The sequence below is a fragment of the Trachypithecus francoisi genome, unplaced genomic scaffold, assembly GCF_009764315.1.
Source record: "Trachypithecus francoisi isolate TF-2019V2 unplaced genomic scaffold, Tfra_2.0 Lachesis_group13, whole genome shotgun sequence".
Taxonomy (NCBI): Eukaryota; Metazoa; Chordata; class Mammalia; order Primates; family Cercopithecidae; genus Trachypithecus; species Trachypithecus francoisi.
The window spans coordinates 65827356-65846899 of NW_022681458.1; the positions used below are offsets into that span (position 1 = coordinate 65827356).

At 39.5% G+C, this 19544-nt stretch overlaps 2 pseudogenes across 1 annotated transcript; one reads left to right on the forward strand and one right to left on the reverse strand.

Moving 5' to 3' along the window:
• Positions 1–9613: 9613 nt before the first annotated feature.
• On the reverse strand, positions 9614–10492 carry LOC117095368 (annotated as a pseudogene).
• A 1380-nt stretch (positions 10493–11872) lies between these two features.
• On the forward strand, positions 11873–13967 carry LOC117094819 (annotated as a pseudogene). Its single transcript, XR_004441690.1, has one exon. The product of XR_004441690.1 is annotated as a histone deacetylase 1-like (transcript).
• Positions 13968–19544: the final 5577 nt, after the last annotated feature.

Consider the following 19544-nt stretch of genomic DNA (forward strand, 5'->3'; position numbering starts at 1 on the left):
CAGTATAATTATATATTATTCAATATGTCTTTTACATCAACAAAAGTACCTTCAACAGAAATAATACAAGGCCTTACATAATCTTACTAATGAATATTTCAGAGAATATGCCACTGTAGTTTATACATTTGCTATAAAACAAAAGACCTGGATATATATTTTGCTCTGTGAAGTATTAATAATAAAATATAATTCATTTCCTATTGTCTTTTTCCATTTTCTTTGCATATTCACTACCACTCTTGTTTGGGCCATTAACTCATGTCAGAACTTACAAAATAGGCTCTTAATTGATTTTCCTGTTTCCAGTCTTGCCCAACTCCAAATCATGCCACAGATAACCCTGAGGTTAATCTTGCTAAAATGCTACTCTTGTGGTAACATGTTTTCTACATATCAGATATTTCTGTGCACAACTTAAACATTTACTCATTATCCCCTTGTTCCCCTTGTTAATTCTTGCATTTGCTCATAATTTTCCTATCATCTAGTTTGCCCTTCTACCTTCTCTCTGCCTTTCCAACTCCTACCTATTCTTAAAGACTCTGCATAAATCCTCCATCTTGAAAAGTTCTCTCACTTACCCCACTGGAAGCAATCTTGCCTTCTTCAGTACACCTTTAGTGTCTAGTATCTGACACATCCATTTAATATTTATCATAATGAATACAGAGAACCCCCAATTTTATAAACAAGATGTGTTCCAAAAGCATGTTTGTAAATTGGCTGCTTGAAATGCTATACACCATTTCCCTCAGAAGTCCTATTATAAATGCAGCTTAAATTTTGGAGCTAGCTCACAAAAGTCTATTCAGCCTTTGATGAAACAGAACCAAAGTACTAATCATACCAGTTCAAGAATCTGTGGATCAAACTTTATGCTGTCAAGGAAAGAACAAAAGGATATAGTAATGTATTCCCTCCTTTTGATAAGGCAATAATTTCTATGTTTGAGCAAATTTCTGCTTAATCTGACAAATACTTACTAACCAATTACTCAGTGCCAATTACTGTTATAGGTCTTGTAGAAATATAATGAACAGGAGGAACACATCCCTCGGCCTCATGGAAATCCTTTGTCCCTACCCTTTCAGGTACACAATCTTCCCCCATCCCACTGTACCTTTCTCCCAGTGCCCAAATCTTCTGACCTAGGGACTGGGTTGTTGGAAGTAGTACCATTCACCAAGGGTAGGAATTGTCAGAGAAAGAATGGTTTGGTGGGGTTTTGTTGTTTTGTGGAGGATGGAGATATCAATTGAAGTGGTTTCTGTTTTTCTTATATTTGCTTGTTGTGGGGTGCAGGGGAGATGATGTGTCAGGGAGAAAAAATATGTATTCTATTTGGAACTTAAACTTTGGGATGGAAAACATCAGAGTGAGGCAGGTGTCAGGAGGAAAGTGACTGCGGAGGAGTGCAGCGCCCAGGGGAACCCTGCAGAGGGCGGAGGAGAGCAAGCATCCTTATCATTGTCATCATCATCAGAAGCCACATCCAATACACAAAAGTAGGGTGTGACCTGAAGGAAGTGGATTCCTCCTGCAGGACCCAGAAGACACCCCAAATACTGTGCTGGTATCCACCACTGAGAGACCCACAGACAGTTCACATCACAGGACTCTGTGCAGACAACCCCCAGTACCAGCCTGGAGCCTGGTAGACTTCCTAGGTGGCTAGATCCAGAAAAGAGATAACAATCACTACAGCTTGGCTCTCAGGAAGCCACACCCACAGGAAAAGGGCGAGAGTACTACATCAAGGGAACACCCTGTGAGATAAAAGAATCTGAACAACAGCCTTTAGCCCTAGACCCTCCCTCTGACAGAGCCTACCCAAATGAGAAGGAACCAGAAAACCAACTCTGGTAATATGACAAAATAAAGTTATTTAATACCCCCAAAAAATCACACTAGCTCACCAGCAATGGACCCAAACCAAGAAGGAATCCCTGATTTACCTAAAAAAGAATTTGGGAGGTTAGTTATTAAGCTAATCAGGGAGACAATAGAGAAAGGTGAAGCCCAGTGCAAGGAAATCTAAAAAATGACACAAGAAGGGAAGGGAGAAATATTCAAGGAAATAGATAACATAAAAAACAATGCAAACTTCAGGAAACAATAGACACACTTATGGAAATGCAAAATGCTGGCTGGTAGTGGTGGCTCATGCCTGTAATCTTAGCACTTTGGGAGGTGGGTGGATCACCTGAGGTCAGGAGTTTGAGACCAGCCTGACCAACATGGTGAAACCCCGTCTCTACTAAAAAAACACAAAAACTAGCCAGGCGTGGTGGTGCGCACCTGTAATCCCAGCTACTCGGGGGGTCTGAGGCAGGAGAATTGCTTGAACCTGGGAGGTGGAGGTTGCCGTGAGCTGAGATCGTACCACTCTATTCCAGCCTGGGTGATGGAGCAAGATTCTGTCTTAAAAACAAAAAAGAAGAAGAAAGAAAGAGAGAGAGAGAGAGAGAGAGAAAGAAAGAAAGAAGAAAGAAAGAAAGAAGAGAGAGAGAGAGAGAGAGAGAGAGAGAAGAGAGAGAGAGAGAGAAGAAAGAAAGAAAGAAAGAAAGAAAGAAAGAAAGAAAGAAAGAAAGAAAAGAAAAGAAAAAAAGAAATGCAAAATACTTTGGAAAGTCTCAGGAATAGAATTGAACAAGTAGAAGAAAGAAATTCAGAGCTCGAAGACAAGGTCTTCGAATTAACCCAATCTAACAAAGACAAAGAAAAAAGAATAAGAAAATATGAACAAAGCCTCCAAGAAGTCTGGGATTATGTTAAGCAATGAAACCTAAAGATAATGAGTGTTCTTGAAGAAGAAGAGAAATCTAAACGTTTGGAAAACATATTTGAAGGAATAATAGAGGAAAACTTCCCCAGCCTTGCTAGAGACCTAGACACCCAAATACAAGAAGCACAAAGAACATCTGAGAAATTCATCACAAAGAGATCATCACCTAAGTACTTCGTCATCAGGTTACATAAAGTTAAGATGAAGGAAAGAATCTTAAGAGCTGTGAGACAAAAGCACCAGGTGCCCTATCAGATTAACAGCAGTTTCTCAGCAGAAACCTACAAGCTAGAAGGGAATGGGGCCCTATCTTCAGCCTCCTCAAACAGAACAATTATCAGCCAAGAGTTTTGTATCCAGCGAAACTAAGCTTCATGCATGAAGGAAAGATACAGTCTTTTTCAGACAAATGCTGAGAGAATTCGCCAATACCAAGCCACCACTACAAGAACTGCTAAAAGGAGCTCTAAATCTTGAAACAAATCCTGGAAACACATCAGAACAGAATCACTTTAAAGCATAAATCTCACAGGACCTATAAAACAAAAATACAATTTAAAAAACTTTGGAATGTTTGGAAGTCACTAGGTAGAGGATATGTAGTGTGAACGAATGTAAAGGAATCCTGTCCTAGAGTTGGTGGGGTGAAGTAACCTGGACCAGAGCTACCGGCTTAGGGGTGATCAGTGTACCAAGGTAATCTTTCTCATTGTGGGTATGAAGAAGATCACTTTTGTAACTGTGGGTTGCTTGAAGGTTTACATTTTGAAAAGTGCTAAATTCACTATATAGTCTTGTACCTTATTTTGTTTTTTTTCCTTGCAGCCATTTTATAACTGCAACTGGTTTGTTCCCTTAGGGCAAGAAACTTTCCAATCCAGTTTTATACCCCATAAAGACTTGCACACTATATGGATTCAATAAATATTCGTCAATTATTCCGCTGTGTCAATGTTACATTCTGAGACACATCAATAATTTCCCTAGGGTTAATAAAAGTAATTGTAAACAGTTGGATAGTCTGATGTACCATAGGTTGGCTAAATATAGCTGTAGCAATAATAGCTACCACATTTGCTAAAATAACAGCTAAGCTGCTGTATACAATTTGGGATTAAAGGCTCATTAACTAATAACACAATTCTTTCCAGCCAAACTACCTTACTCTTTATTCCAAGCCAGGCATTGAATATTCCACCTCTCATATTTCTGATGACTCCATTTATCTTGTCTGTTAAGACCTTATTGCCACAGTCTACCTTAACCTTTCTAAAGTCCCCTCTGTGAAGGTCTTCCCAAATGCCCTGGGCCTAGGTTGTCATTCCTACCCTGTATACATTACTCTGTTTCCTTAATTTTATCTATCTAACCCATCTTCCCAACCAGATCGAGCAGCAATCTTTTAAACCTTTTAGTATCCCCTTGACTTGCACAATGTGGTAAAATAATAGGTATTCTGTAACTCATTGTTGTTGATGATGATTGAAGGATAGGCACCAAATAAGTCCCAATAACGACTGTTAGTGTTGGAAGGAAACTTTGGGACTTCAATGATCTGAGCCTAACACCTGATAGCCATTGTATGTTTGACCTCAAATTGACCACATAGGCTAATCAAAATTTCTCAATCAGGATTCCCAAGACAGCTGCTGAAATGAGGTCCTCCAGTGATGAAGCTGGTCAGAAAAACTAGTCCAATCCAATGTTATTTTGAAAATGAAGAAACATAGTTCCAAAGAGCTGCAATTATTTTTCCTAGGTCACGTGACTGGTTAGTGATAGAGTCTAGAAACCTAGTTTACTGACCTCTACCTTGAAGATCCTTAGACAAAACCAAAGTATTTGGAGACTGATACTTCAGCCATATTACCTGTATAAAGGACATACATACTTGACAACTTTTCCTTTCTGCTTTCAATAATGATATTTTGAGTTCAAAATCCTTTTAATAATTAAACTAGACAGTGACTGGATAAACATTGTTCTTTGGGTTAACCAAAATAAATTTGTACTTAAAAATACTTTTTGTGGTTATCACCACTGAGGCTTAACTACAAATGAAGTGAAGTAAAAGAAAATTTCCATAATCAAATTGCTTCCACAATTCCATCCTTGCTATGACCTCCCACAAGGACAAAGATGCTGTGAACTACTAAATCCTCCAAAATAGTTCTTTCATGTAGGTATGGCTTCTTTGATGTTGTAAAATTATCATGCTTCATTTTGTTTTGAACACTCTAGAAAGAATTCAGTCAATAGTCTTAATTATATAAGACGCTTTTTAAATGGAGTATGCTATGATATCCTCTCAAAAAGAGAGTTGATTAAGTAATTTAGCGTACTTAGCTTTCATTGTGTCCTTACGAAGTTCTGATAATGGGAATAGTCACTGCCAAAATAAAAAGCTATTTATTTCAGATCTATTCATGCTTTTAAGATTTTGGGGGCACTATCTCAAATTTTTAAATGCCATTTAATATATGAATTAGCTTTATTGCTCTCTCTTTTGAACTAACAAAAAATATGAATTTTACGTTTTAGACAATTTATTCAGCCTTGCTATTGTTATATCTCCAGGGACTAAATTTACATTTTGAAAAAATAGCATGTTGTGCAAATGTGCATACCCTATTCAGCCAACATATCATAGATACTGTATAGTAACATCTGGGAATATTAAACTTTGTCTTTGCTGGCAACCCAATTGGCATCTTGAATTTACAGTGCAGATGTTTTATCCTGATCTGTTTTGGAAATCTTTGAAGTATTCTCAAGACAGTATTCTGAGGTTTCTGCAGTGGTCCACTTGAGCCTTTTGAAGTTCCCTATACAATAGGATACATACATAGATTTTCCAAAACATGTTTTAGTGAGAAAAGAAGAAAGGTTCAAGTTGGCAGTATAATAAGCTTCCCTGAGTTGTCTGAACCGAATTCTTTTTTGACACTATTGTTTTGGCAGTCAGTAAGCTTTATGAGACCAGTCTGACAAAACCGTTCCTCTTCCCAGACTGCTTTGTAGATGCTGACTCATTTTAATGCCTCATATTTATGAAGCACTCATATGCTTCATATGAGTGACAGATATAAAATTTTAAATTTACCTCTGAGCATCTGATACTTCAGCTGTGCCTTATCCGAGGGTGATGCCCCACAATGGTGGTCACTGCCTGTGTGTGAGGAAATGCTAATGAGCCCAGTGTGAAATGATGAGTCCTTCCACAGAGCACTGTGCTTTCATTCACAGCCTCAGCCACTTCTGATGGTGCTTTCTCCTGTTTGCACCACTAGCTCCTCCACTGGAGCACAGTGTGGCTTTTGTTTGAAAAGACTTGCCTCAGCCATCTGTTGCTGGTGGTTGCCAGTGGCCCACTACTGTGCTGCAGGCTTATGACATGGATTTCAGAACATTTCTAAAGCACAGTTTACATCCCCTCTATTTCAGTGTGGTATAGTTAGCACATAGAAAACACATAGCTCTGGAGATAACACACGTTCCTGGATGTAACTCCCAGCTCCATCACTTACTAGCTGTAAGTCTTTGGACAAAATCTGTTTGAGTCTCAGTTTTCCTTCTCCTCTGGTGGAGTGGCGATACCTTCCTAATCAGACCGTGGTGAGGAGGAAATACAACGATGGGTGCAGAACACTTTTCATGTGTCAGACCTCTGTTACGGTGTGCAGTTGCCACTCTCTGAACTCCCTTGGATTAGCCAAATGTTAAAATGCACACTGCTTCAATTCTTTTTTAATGTAAAATACACATAACATAAAATTTGTCATTTTAATCATTTTTAAGTGTTCAGTGTCATTAAACACATTCACATTGTTGTGTTACCATCACCACCATCCATCTCTTTTTCATCATCCCAAACTGAAACCCGAGGCCAATTAAACACTGATTCCCCATTCCTCCCTTGTCCCAGCCCCTGGTAACTACCACTCTACTTTCTGTCTTTATGAATGTGACTATTCTATGTACGTTGTATAAGTGGAATCATATTATTTGTCCTTTTTCTTCAATTCAGGAATTATTGATTACCTTGCTTTGGCATTAAATTATTAACATTGCCATATATACAATGTATTCAAGATGTTAGTGTTTGTGTGTGTATGTACTTACTATCCTTCTAATGTGATATGAGATGGCAGGATGATGATGGTGGTGCTGGTGATGTATCCTTCCACTGTTATCTCCCCAGCATTCTCCTTTGCATCCTCTGGAGCAATAATTTCACTGTTAGCAAAATCTTCTCATCCTCTGTCTCTTCACAAGGTCTGCCTCACCTCTTGCCTATGGAGAACTTAAGAACATTCTACACCCCCAGCAAGCTACTGCAGCCCTCTGGAGTGGAGACTATTCATTTTGCATCTCCCATATTCAGTGGGCTCAGAGGCAATATTGGCACTCTCTTAGTATTTCTGTTTTAAAATGCATTACTTTTATCTTTATGTAAAAACCCTTCATCCTTTGGGTCTCTTGTAAACTAAGATTAGTTAATAAAAGTTGCTAAGGCATCGGATGTGGAGTATGAGAAAAAGAGAGATGTGAATGATAATACCCAGGTTTTAGGCTTTGGAAGGATGGAGTTACTACTGACTAAAATAGAACTGAAAAGGTGGTTTGAAGTAGAAGGGAATACCTGGAGCTTTGTTTGGACATGTTAAATTTGAAATACGCAGATGCTCATCAGATAGTCAATGGGAGATGGCAAGTAGGCAGCCTGGGGGTCAGGAAAGAGGTAAAGGAATTTGAAATTCATCAGCCTCTGGATGGTAAAGTCATGAAGTTGAGTGAGATCATGTAGGGAATAAGTGTAGACAGGAAAGAGGAGAGAGCCAAGAATGGACACACCAACATTTCCAGGTCAGCCAAAGGAAACTGAAAAGAAAAGGCCAGAAAAGTGGGAGGAAATGCAAGCTAGAACGGTATCCTGGAAGACAGGAAAAGAAAGTTTTTGAAGGAAGAAGGTCATCAATTTTCAAATGTTGCTGACAGGTGAAGAAAGATGAGGACTGAAAAATGTCCATTGGGTTTGGAAATCTGGATGCCACTGATGACCTTAAAAAGAGCAGTTTTAGTGCAGTGGTGGGAGTGAAAACGTGCCTTAAGTGGGTCCGCGAGAGACTTTTGGAAAGAAATTGGAGACAGCTAGTATAGACACCTAATTTAAAGAGTTTTGCAGGAAAGGGACAGAGAAAAAACTGTGCTTCTTGGAGTAGGAGGGAGGGCCATGAGAGGTTTTCTCAGATGGGAGGAATAGCAGCAGCAGGACTGTATGCTGACGGGAATGGGGTCATAGAGAGAAGGAAGAGCTACCCCAGCAGCATCCTTGCATTGAAGTGCATGACATTAGCACTCAGGCAAAGGGACTGGCCTTTGCTAGGAGCATGGCAGTTTGTCCATAAGTCATGTAAGAAAAGGTAGTGCATGTGGGCACAGATACTGGTAGATAAGTAGAAATGCCAGGGAGAGCTTATGAAAGTTCTCTTGTAATTCCTCCAAGTGTCTTGGTGAAGCAAAATCATCAGCTGACAGTGATGAAGGCTAAGAAAGTGATGGAAGTTTGAGAAGAGAGAAGGTACAAAATATTCTAGTCACTTAAAGCAGTAGAACTCAAGAGGTATTCTGCAGACAAGTGTTTTTTTGTTTGTTTGTTTTGCAAATTATTTGTTATCTGTCCATGAAAAGATGACTTCAGAAATTAAGAATATGCATTTAGAAGATTCTGTAGCAACTGAACAGGGTAATTTTATGACTGTTAAGTGTAATAATAGAAATTAGAGACTCATATTTTTATGTCTTTCTTTATTTCATTTTTCTTGCAGCCCATTTTCGTTGTAATTTACCGAAGTATTATACCAAGATGGATTTAAAATTATAAGAAGCTGGTCTCTCTCACTACGGATAATTTGAAAAATGCTGGTTTAAAGATGGAGCTAAGCAAATATAGGATAATTTCTGGGAAGCATTAAAGGCCCACTAAATGTTAGTAATCTTAAATTTGAAATAGTCAACATAGTCATTTTTGTCTTGTCTTATTCAATGGCACAGATCAATTTTTATTAGGAGAGTGGGATTTAAACAAGGTTTTAGTTTCTCCAGGTGAGTGTGGTAAAGGGAGAAAGGACAAGGGTTTCAGAGTGTAGCAAGGATTCAGTTATGACAGTGGTTTCCAACCCTTTTGGCATTAGGGACCGGTTTCTTGAGAGACAATTTTTCCAGGAACAGGGCATGGGGGTGGGTGGGGAGACAATTTTTCCAGCAGGGAGAGCTGGGGAGGGGGAAGGAAGGTAGGGAGGATGGGCGTGGTGGTTTTGGGATGAAGCTGTTCCACCTGAGATCATCAGGCATTAGATTCTAATAAGAAGCACCATAACCTAGATTCCTTGCACATGCAGTTCAAAATAGGGTTCCAGCTCCTATGAGAATCTAATGCTGCTGCAGATTTGACAGGAGGCAGAGCTCAGGCAGTAGTGCCAACTCACCTCCTGCTGTGTGGCCTGGTACCAGTCTGTGGCCCAAGGGCTGGGGATGCCTGAGTTATAAAGAACGATATTATTTGCCAAAACTCAACAAATGTAAACTTAAGATTTGTGCATTCCTTCATAAGTAAATTTTACATCAAAAGAAGAAAACTATAAACAAATATTGAACTTGATATGCATGCTGAAATATTTAGGGGGAATAGAGGGAATCTGTGATTTACTTTGAAATATATTTATTTATTTTTACCTTTTATTTAGAAACTGATGCTTATTTTCCATCAACATTATTTCCATGTTGCTTAAGTGCCTGTGCAAAGAACAGCTTAAGAGCTTAAGGCTATTCAGTGGTTACTCCTACCCATTCAGTGGCTGGAGCAGTGGGAGCTGTACACCAGTCTCCCGTGGCAGGCTGCGCACTCCAGGCTTCAGTAGGGAACTGCTGAATAGGCACAGAGGGCACCTGCATGCGTTCAGACCAGTCTGCACCCTCAGACTGAGTAGCGGAGAACTCAGGAGCTGGCACAGTCTGTTCACCCTGAAATTTCTCCTTGGTCATAGCCTTTTCAGCAGCAGCCTGGTCTTTTTCCATCTCTTCAGGATCTCTGTAGAAGTAGAGATGAGGCATGACATCCCACGGATGTTTGTGGGAGATGGTGCGAGGCATGTGCAGGACTTTCCAGGCCAGCATCCACCACGTCAAACCCCCTGAATGAGCTCCCTTGTTGTTGCATGGGATGACAATGTCCACATAGCACAGAGGAAAATCTGTGTGACACAAAGCAAAGGTAAGTAGGTTAACATAAAATGCCTTTGTGAGGGGCTAGTGATCAGCCCTGGGATCAGAAACCACCAGAAGTCGTGGCTCCTGGAAGGCCGCCTGGATCTGGTTAGCAAATGTTCTAGGAGTGAAGCAGCCAGCAACAAGACTGGCTCCAGTGACAGCAGCAAATATCAACATGGCTTTCTGGCCAGTTTTTCTGGAGGATATGACACTGACATCAGCAGAGTTTTCAATGGCAACAATGGCACGAGCTGCCAGCAGAAACTTCTCCCAGGTCTTCTTCTGATTTAGGATGTAGATACCATCACTTTTCATTTTATAGATGTACTGTTCCATTTGGAAGTCAAGGTTGGTGCCACCTAAGCGGGTTCCTGCTGAAAGGAACTTGAGGACGTCCTCCTTCTTCATTGGCAGGACATCAAGGGCTCTGGACATTGTGAACGTTTTCCTTTAAGTTACAAAGGGAATCCAGAACAACACAGTATGGATCCTTCTGTGGGTAGTGCAGAAAGGCAAAATATATTCATAAAAGGATGAATTGGGCCAGGTGCAGTGACTCACACCTGTAATCCCAGCACTTTCGGAGACCTAGGCAGGCAGATTGCTTGAGCTCAGGAGTTGGAGACCAACCTGGGGAACCTGGTGAAACTCTGTCTCCACAAAAAAAAAATAATTAGCTTGGTGTGGTGGTGTGCACCTGTAGTCCTAGCTATTTGGGAGGCTGAGGTAGGAGGATTGCTTGAGCCTGAGAGGCGGAGGTTGCAGTGAGCCAAGATCGCACCGAGCACCGTACTCCAGCCTGGGCAACGGAGTGAGTGAGTCCATCTCAAAAAAAAAAAAAAAAAAAAAGATGGATGGATAGAGAAATGGCTACATGAATAAATATATAATAAAGCGTAATGGCAGAATTTAAGTGATGGATATATGGGTGGTCACTATAAAATCTTTCCATTTTGCTGTTTGAAAATTTTTATAATAAATATCAGGGGAAAAAATTGCCTTGAATATTTTTGTGACCATTTTATCTTCTCAGCCAGCTTATTAGCTCCAAAGAGCAAAGGCAGTTATATCTGGAAGGTTATCTAGCTATATTTCTTATTTCACAGATGACGAACTGTGTCCTAAAGATACCAAATGACTTTATCAAGATCAGGTGGCAGCCAGGTACAGTGGATCACACCTGTAATCGTAGCACTTTGGGAGGCCAAGGCAGGTGGATCGCTTGAGTCCAGGAGTTCAAGACCAGCCTGGACAACAAGGCAAAATCCCGTCTCTACAAAAAAATACAAAAATTAGCCTGGCATGGTGGCACTCGCCTATAGTCCCAGCTACTTGGGAGGCTGAAGTGGGAAGATCACTTGACCTGGGGGAGTGGAGGTTGTAGTGAGCAAGATCACACCATTGCACTCCAGCCCGGGCAACAGAGCAAGACCCTGTCTCAAACAAACAAAGAAAAAAGATCAGATGGCAAGTTAGGGGCATATTTGATTCCATACTTAGTTTCTTCTCATTATACTAGGGACAACTGAAGCCCATAACTCAGGCCTAGAGGGTCTATGGAAGGGCTTCTGGAATGCCCATAAAACCCCAAATTCTGAATGTAAAGTATATGTTCAAAGATACATTTTCTTTGCTTTCTTTCTTTCTTTTTTTTTTTATGGCAGTACTTTTATTTTTTGCTGGGGTCTAAAGATGCATTTTCTAAGGAGATGAGTCATAGCTTTCAAAAGATCCTTAAGTGGTCTATGACTCAAAAGGGATTCCTGTCTCTAAAAAGTTACTAGGACAAACTTTATTTCCATCAAATTGCTCCTTGAAAATAGTGAGCACACCGACTGACAGTAGGGACGGGAGGCGAGCAAGATGGCGCAGACGCAGGGCACCCGGAGGAAAGTCTGTTACTACTACGACGGGGATGTTGGAAATTACTACTACGGACAAGGCCACCCAATGAAGCCTCACCGAATCCGCATGACTCATAATTTGCTGCTCAACTGTGGTCTCTACCGAAAAATGGAAATCTATCGCCCTCACAAAGCCAATGCTGAGGAGATGACCAAGTACCATAGTGACGACTACATTAAATTCTTGCGCTCCATCCGTCCAGATAACATGTCGGAGTACAGCAAGCAGATGCAGAGATTCAACGCTGGTGAGGACTGTCCAGTATTCGACAGCCTGTTTGAGTTCTGTCAGTTGTCTACTGGTGGTTCTGTGGCAAGTGCTGTGAAACTTAATAAGCAGCAGACGGACATCGCTGTGAATTGGGCTGGGGGCCTGCACCATGCAAAGAAGTCTGAGGCATCTGGCTTCTGTTACGTCAATGATATCGTCTTGGCCATCCTGGAACTGCTAAAGTATCACCAGAGGGTGCTGTATATTGACATTGATATTCACCATGGCGACGGCGTGGAAGAGGCCTTCTATACCACAGACCGGGTCATTACTGTGTCCTTTCATAAGTATGGAGAGTACTTCCCAGGAACTGGGGATCTGCGGGATATCGGGGCTGGAAAAGGCAAGTATTATGCTGTTAACTACCCGCTCCGAGACGGGATTGATGACGAGTCCTATGAGGCCATTTTCAAGCCGGTCATGTCCAAAGTAATGGAGATGTTCCAGCCTAGCGCGGTGGTCTTACAGTGTGGCTCAGACTCCCTGTCTGGGGATCGGTTAGGTTGCTTCAATCTAACCATCAAAGGGCACGCCAAGTGTGTGGAATTTGTCAAGAGCTTTAACCTGCCTATGCTGATGCTGGGAGGTGGTGGTTACACCGTTCGTAACGTTGCCCGGTGCTGGACATACGAGACAGCTGTGGCCCTGGATACGGAGATCCCTAATGAGCTTCCATACAACGACTACTTTGAATACTTTGCACCAGATTTCAAGCTCCACATCAGTCCTTCCAACATGACTAACCAGAACACGAATGAGTACCTGGAAAAGATCAAACAGCGGCTCTTTGAGAACCTTAGAATGCTGCCGCATGCACCTGGAGTCCAAATGCAGGCGATTCCTGAGGACGCCGTCCCTGAGGAGAGTGGCGATGAGGACGAAGAAGACCCCGACAAGCGCATCTCGATCTGCTCCTCCGACAAACGAATTGCCTGTGAGGAAGAGTTCTCTGATTCTGAAGAGGAGGGAGGGGGGGCCGCAAGAACTCTTCCAACTTCAAAAAAGCCAAGAGAGTCAAAACAGAGGATGAAAAAGAGAAAGACCCAGAGGAGAAGAAAGAAGTCACAGAAGAGGAGAAAACCAAGGAGGAAAAGCCAGAAGCCAAAGGGGTCAAGGAGGAGGTCAAGTTGGCCTGAACAGACCTCTCCAGCTCTGGCTTCCTGCTGAGTCCCTCACCTTTCTCCCCCAACCCCTCAGATTTTATATTTTCTATTTCTCTGTGTATTTATATAAAAATTTATTAAATATAAATATCCCCAGGGACAGAAACCAAGGCCCTGAGCCCAGGGCAGCTGTGCTGGGTGAACTCTTCCAGGGGCCACGTTGCCACCCATTCTTCCCCAGTTCTTAACTTTGAACCATAAAGGGTGCCAGGTCTGGGCGAAAGGGATGCTTTTATGCAATCATAAGACAAAATCCTGAAATGCGAAGTGCCTGCTTAGTAGCTTTGGAAAGGTGCCCTTATTGAATATTCTAGAAGGGGTGGCTGGGTCTTCAAGGATCTCCTGTTCTTTTCAGGCTCCTAAGGTAACATCAGCCATTTTTAGATTGGTTCTGTTTTCATACCTTCCCACTGGCCTCAAGTGAGCCAAAAAACACTGCCTGCCCCCTGTCTTCTCCTAATTCTGCAGGTGGAGGTTGCTAGTCTAGTTTCCTTTTTGAGATGATAACTATTTTCATTTTTGTGAGCCTCTTTGTAATAAAATGGTACATTTCTATATCCTCCTGAAAAAAATAAAAGAAAATAGTGAGCACAGTGTTAAGACATTCAAGAAATATTTTTAATATTTTACTGATAATCTGTGTGAAGCTAATATTTTTAACTGATTAGTGATAACGGTATTCAAAAAACCTTTTTGAAGTTCCAAGACAGATTGTAAGAACGTGTAACGTGAGACACTTAAGCCTTTAGAGTTTTCACTTATTTTTTATCTTGTCTCACACAAGGCTGTGGTGACCCACATGAAGCTGGCTAAGTTCTGAAAACATATTTATCTTTTTATTTTCTACTTCCTTGACATTTGGAGATCACTGTGTTGCTTAGCAAAATCCATCCAGAGCTTTCCCTTATTAATTTCCAAGCAAAATAGTTTGTTATGTAACATCCTTCAGGTTCGGGCTAGAAGCTATTCTGCCTTGAGTATGCACTTAGCAAGGGGTTGCCTCCGAGTATAGAGTTAGGCCTGTGAGCTCTAGCCTCGTCCTCTGCTCTACCATTAGTTAAAGGAAAGTCAATTTCCTGAGCATTAGCTTTTTTAAACCTATAGACTAAGTTTAATATCTCCTGAGGTATCCCACAAGGTTTTGTTAGCACAAGTAAATTGTATTTTTAAAATAGCTTGTAGAATATGATACAGAACTTTAAAATATGGTGTTACATTTGGTCAAGGAAAACTATATATGTCTTGTTTGTATACTTTAAGAGACCAAACACTAAGTTATGGAAGAAATAAATAATTTGGCAGAATTTCTTCCAACATTCAGGGAAAATACTCCATATCTCATAGAAGGGTCACTTTCCCAAGTGACCCTTCCATCTACATGTGCCTGGGTTTGCCATTCCTCTATTTTTGTTTTTCAACTCAGTCAGTGTCTAACATTTGTTAATTTAATATCACAAAAGCATATAAACATGAACTTCAACAGGTTTCTCCTGAATCTCCCAGAGATAAACTGAATAGATACATCAGCACAGATAAAACAAGACTGTCTGTAAATCTGCTTGGGCTGTCAAAAGAAAAGAAGAAGAATTGTGCAGGAAGTAAAAGAGTCAATGAGACAAATTAAAGGAAATAAAGAATTCTGGTGTGGATTGAACTGACAAGCTCAAGAACAAAATGATAAAGACCTTTAGTCATGTCAGAAAGTCTATAAAGCTATGTAAGTACAAGAACTAGCAAATGTTAATAATAAACCTTATCCTATTACATAAGAGACAAAATGAACTGCCAAAACTCCAGAAAGGTCATATCTATCACATATTGTATCTGTATTGAATGCTCATATTGAAAACTAATTGGAAGTCTAATGAATAACTTGCTTTGCTAAGAAAGAATGATCTGTTAATGTATCGGATGATTTAAAATTTAGAAGACTCTTGGAACCCTATGATTGCCACAAGATCATGCCTGAATTAGCCTGCTGTGGGATGACATACAAGGAACAAATGAGCTGTCCCAGTGGAGGCCACGCTAGATTAGACAAACAGCTGGTCAACTAGTGAGAGAGCCCTAGCTGAGATCAGAAAAACCATATAGTCAAGCCCCACCAAAATTAGCAAAACTGCCCAGCCTACACAAAGTTCAGTCCCTCCATAAAGAATATCCTTGATGAGGTGGGATGAGGTGGGAGCAAGGAAAAAATGGGAAGACCAGTGAAGAAACTACTGCAATATGCTACGTTAATGGCTCCTAAACTATGGAATCAGTGTTAACATCACTAAAAGAGAGATAAAAGGCCAGGAGCAGTGGCTTTTGCCTGTAATCCTAGTGCTTTGGAAAGCTGAAGCAGGTGGATCACTTGAGGTCGGGAGTTCTAAACCAGTCTGGCCAACATGGTGAAACCCCGTCTCTAGTGAAAATACAAAAAAATTAGCCAGGCGTGGTGGCAGGCACCTGTAATCCCAGCTACTTGGGAGACTGAGACAAAAGAATTGCTTGAACCCAGGAGGTGGAGGTTGCAGTGAGCTGAGATCACGCTACTGCACTCCAGCCTGGGCAACAGAGTGAGACTCCATCTCAAAAAAAAGAGAGAGGAAAAACAGGCATTATGTGCCTCCTGATGTGATGCATAGGGAATACACAATGCCACTTAGGGAGTAGTCTTCCCTCAAATAGAGCCTGCTCTGATTAAGCATCCATATCTAACTACAAATTTGCAAGAAATATAGGGGACAGAAAACATTAAACAATGACAGGGGGTTGCAATCAGCATAATCTGGGATATGGAAAACCCTACAGGACAAATTAGCTAGTTTTTTCAACATATAAAGAGTAAATACAAGGAGGGGGGAATCTAGACTAAAAAATATTCTATAGACAAATTGGCTTTAAAATACATATTTATGAAGCAATCAGGGGAATTTGGACAATGACTGGATATTTAGCAGTATCAGGGAATTATTCGGTTTTTTATAAAAGATGTGATAATGGTATTGTGGTTACTTTTTTTGAGTCTTTTTAGAAACACATACTGAAATACTTATGAATGAAAAGATATATTTGGATTTTCTCCTAAATAATTCACTTGGGAGTGGGGAAGTGAGCGGGGTACAGTATGAACAAAATAAGATTAGACATGAATTGATGATTATTGAAGTTGGTTGATGGGTACGTGGGGTTCATTATATTTTTCTCTCTACTTTTGTGTATCTTTGAATTTTTCCATTAAAATGTTTTAAAAGTATGGAAGAATATCATTTATATACAACATATGACAGGAAAAGTTTAATGGATATCGCTCTTCCTCATCATTGACAATTAAGCTCTGCTATTACAAAAAGTCTTTCTCCCTTTGCAGACATGTCCTCTGGAGACTCTCCAGTGATATTATTAGTGCAATGATCCCCTTGGGCTGGAGAGTGGCTCAGACCAACATAAGAATGAAATTAGATCCAGCAATCCTACTTATGGGAATTTACCCAAAAGCTTTAGTATCAGTGTGTCCAAGAGATGTCTGCACTCCCATGTTCACTGCAGCACTATTGACGTAGCCAAGCTATAAAACCAACCTCATCAACAGATGAATGGATAAAGAAAACGTGGTACATATACATAATGGAGTACTATTCAGACTTAGAAAGACTTTCTGTCATGTGCAACAACGTGGATGAAATTGGAAGACATGCTAAGTGAAATAAGCCAGACACAGAAAGACAAATACCGCATGTTCTCACTTATATGTGGAATTTAAAACATTCAGACTTCTAGAAGCAGAATAGAATGGTGGTTGCCAGAGGCTGGGGTGTGGAAGAAATGGGGAGATAATGCTCAATGAGTACAAATCCTCAATTAGGAGGATTAAGGGATTTTTTTTAGCTCTATGGGTACAGCATGGTGAATACAGTTAATAATAATGTATTGTATATTCCAAAATCACTAGGAGTGCATTTCAAGTGTTCTCACCACATAAAATGATAGGTATTTGAGGTGATAAATATGTTAATTAGCTTTATTTAATTATTCTACATTATATTCATTAATCATGAAATCATTTTGTACCCCCATAAAATATATACAATTATAACTTAGCAATTTGCAATAAAATTTTTTTAATTAAAAAATTTTTTAAAGAACGAAATGAAAACATTGTAGTGACACATATGTACAATGTGTGCTATCCACTACTGCATTAGTGTACAAATACATACTATGTATTTTATACATAGTCACTGAGTTACTTTATTATCCTTCTAAAATTAGACTTATAAAATTACCTAGATTTTTTATTATTAAAATAAAATGTTCATGACTAAAAAATCTAAACAGTACAGAAGATGAGGAAAAGGCAAAAAGTAAAAGTTCTCCCTCTGAACACCCGGTCAGTCTCATTCTCAGTGGTGTGCAATCACTTAATTAACACATTCTTGAGGGTTCTTTCAGAAATATTCAATGCATAATTGTGTGTGTGCTGGAAAAAGTGGTTTTTAAGGAATATTGATTAAGCACAAGGGTGACCTGGTTTTTTGTTAATTTTATTATAAACAATTATTACTTAATATACAATGCATCTTTGTTTTGCAGAAATGCTTTTATATTCACAAAGAAGGCATACAGCTTAATCATAGCCCTTCTGTCATATGATTATCCATACCATTATAATAGAGTTTTTTATGTTTCTATTGATAATTTGAAAATATGACTGAATTTTTCACCCTAATATTAAAAAGATACATTAAAATGAAAACACATTAATGACTTATTTATCATTGTTTCTTTAAACTCTTCAAATTGAAATTGTTTAGTAGATTTTCCTTTGGTGCTATTATGTTGCTATCTCACATCAACAAAACAATACAAAATTTTAGGGTATGAAAAGAAAACAAGATTGGTATCTTGCTTATTCTTATATTATCTGCCTGAATTAAAAATTAAAATAAAAATGGTAGATATATGTAATACATTTTCAAAATATATTAAAATTATGAGGGTATTTATTTTATATTACTTTTCTGTATGTTTTAATTTTCATATTTAAAAAGTTGTAAGATTTGCAGCAATAAAACAAAAATGATTCATTCTTTAAAAAATTTAACCACTAGTTTTCCACAGAACTACATGATTAAAGATGGCTTTCAAATGAACATTGACTACAAGCGGCTTTTTTTCTATTAATTTTTTTTTACCACATTTCAAGACTCATCTAAGGCTTGAGTTATTCATTGCCAGGTTATTTTTTAATGCTTCCCCATTGGCGTGTGTTTATTTTGTTTGTGCTCTTCCAGTGATTATTGATTCTTCAAATTACTGAAAAAGAGAAGGAGAAGAAAGGCAACTCTTACCTTGGTGACATGCAGAACTGGTTTCACGGGTGCATGACATGCACAGTCATAGAGTCCCACAGTCAGGAGAGTCTTGTGCTTAGTTTAATGCTCTGTGGTCACCATCTTGAAATTCATAATAACGTTATCTTAAACTTGTATTTTATAAGTGAAGCCGGAGAAACAATGGTGTTTTTGCATGAACCATATGCACAATATGTTTGTATATTGTTCCTTGCCACCTCATTTGCATACAGCCTTCTGATATTCCATGAGCAGAGAATTCCAGTGGACCCAGCATGGGAGATCAGTAAGACAGAAGCAAATAGATAAACACTTTATGGGAGCCACCGGCTTCCACAGAGTGTTGGTAGAACAGGCGTGTGTCGAAAAGTGGAATAAAAAACAGTTGTTAGGTTTTTTGCATCATTTCCAGTGTTCTGGAAAGAACAAAATACATATGCATGCACAAGCTACAAAATACAAATTATATTATATCAGTGGTTCTAAATTCAGTTTTGCATTTAAAACTGGCATTCCATAATATAAAGATGAATGGTTTTAAAAAATTACGCCAATAATTTAAATTTTTAATTTTTCTTCACTTAGACCAACATTAAATAACAAACAACACCATGACAAGTCAAGAGAAAAACTGTGGAAGCAAGAAAAAAGCTTTATGTTTAAGTACCTTTAATGGCACTTTTCCCCATATTTCAAAACAAGGGCCCTGTGTTTTCATTTTTCATGGGGCCTCACAATACTGTAACCAGTCCTAGTTACACGTTCTTTGTCTTCCCCCAGAATCCTCCTGCAGGAAGCATCTGTCTTCTA